Source organism: Plectropomus leopardus, unplaced genomic scaffold (genome assembly GCF_008729295.1).
Source record: "Plectropomus leopardus isolate mb unplaced genomic scaffold, YSFRI_Pleo_2.0 unplaced_scaffold4030, whole genome shotgun sequence".
NCBI lineage: Eukaryota > Metazoa > Chordata > Actinopteri > Perciformes > Serranidae > Plectropomus > Plectropomus leopardus.
This window is the reverse complement of record NW_024644127.1, coordinates 1-1,518: the sequence shown is the minus strand read 5'-3', so window position 1 is coordinate 1,518 and position 1,518 is coordinate 1. Positions and strand designations below refer to the sequence as shown.

At 42.4% G+C, this 1,518-nt stretch overlaps 1 long non-coding RNA gene across 1 annotated transcript; it reads right to left on the bottom strand.

Moving 5' to 3' along the window:
• Nucleotides 1–248: 248 nt before the first annotated feature.
• Nucleotides 249–1,467, bottom strand: LOC121939051. The gene is made up of 3 exons (XR_006105393.1): nucleotides 1,449–1,467; nucleotides 1,017–1,135; nucleotides 249–412 (listed from the first exon to the last, which is right to left on the bottom strand). It is a non-coding gene; the product is annotated as an uncharacterized LOC121939051 (long non-coding RNA).
• Nucleotides 1,468–1,518: the final 51 nt, after the last annotated feature.

The following is a 1,518-nucleotide window of genomic DNA, read 5'->3' as shown; positions in this document are numbered from 1 at the left end:
TTTTACAAAACATTCAACGGTTTTCATGACTTTTCAAGGCCAGGATAATGTAAAATATGTATGTTGTGATTGTGTCCATTGTAATGTGGTGTATTGTATGTTTTGTGTTGGACCCCTCAAAAATGAGATGGTTCATCTCAAGGGGCGATCTGCTAATCAACTTTCTCACATATCAAACAATGACGGCAACATACCATATGTTCCTCTTTTATAAAAAAAAAAAAAAATTTCAGTTGCACTAGCTCTTACTTGCAGGGGTAGTTATCTGGCCCGCGGGTGGGGACATGTGGCGTCTGAGCCGACCAGTCTTGGCACGTTTTGCCAGATTTAGTCACAGCAATTGTGCCTCGGTATGCTTCTCCGTTACCACTGGCACAGTTCATCTCTGGTACGATGGTGGGAGGCTCGGATGCTTAACAAACAAAATGAGGTGAAAGAAGGTAATTACTAAACAGTTGCTAAACACATATTGTCTAAAAAACAAGCCTTGCATATAGATTCGACCATTCATGCTCACATTCACACCCTCAGAAACCTAGAGTTATACTTTAACTCCACCTATATGTCTTTGGACAGGAAGAACCCGAACAAAACTCATGCTGACATGAGGAGAACTTGCAAACTCCACACAGAGGGACCGTGGCTGGCTGGAGGGTTTGAACCTGGAACCCGACTGCTGTGGGGCGACCAGTGCACCACCGTGCCACCATATACCAAATATGTTTAGCAATTTTATATATAATAGTATCTATTATATAAGGGGGACATACTGGAGAGTCAGTGTGTTATGTTAAACGTTCGTGAGCTGCAGACAGAGAACCTCACTGCTGTAAGTAAAATAATGTCCGCTGTTTAATGTTTGAAATGAAACATCCCAACCTGTTGGAAAGATATCCATAGGAATCTCACTTGTAACATTGAGAATGGGAAAAATACTGCCCCCATTCATTTGGCCTGGATGTCTGGAAATTACAAATTGCACCCTCAAGGAAACATACTGAGATAGGAGGACTTACTGCAGCGGGGTATAGAGCAGAGGTCCCATCGTTTGGACGGGTCAGTGGTGAAGCACCACGGTTGGGATTCTCCATCTGGGTTTCTGCAAAAGTTTTCCTCAAGATGCTCATCTGGGAGACTAGAGGAAGCAGAAATAAAACATTAAAATAAATCATTAGGACAAAAAGCACTGTTAAGCCTCTAGAAAACAGCTGAATTGTTTGACTTGTTGTTGTTTTTAAACAGCAGGTGACCCCGACTGATCCTGGGAAACTACACTACTACTGCATCAGTCTACCAGGGATAAAACCTCATTCCTGTAAGATGTGTAATTGTTGTTTAAGATTAAACCCACCACTGAGGTCTCATCCGCTGTTTAAGCATCAACACACAAGTAGTAAGAAATACAGTAATTTCTGAACAACAGTTACAGGAGTGGGAACATCACACACCCCTGTGGAGCCCAGTGCTGATAGTTAAGGATTTGGTCAAAGTCAAAGACCCGTCAACACCACCATATGA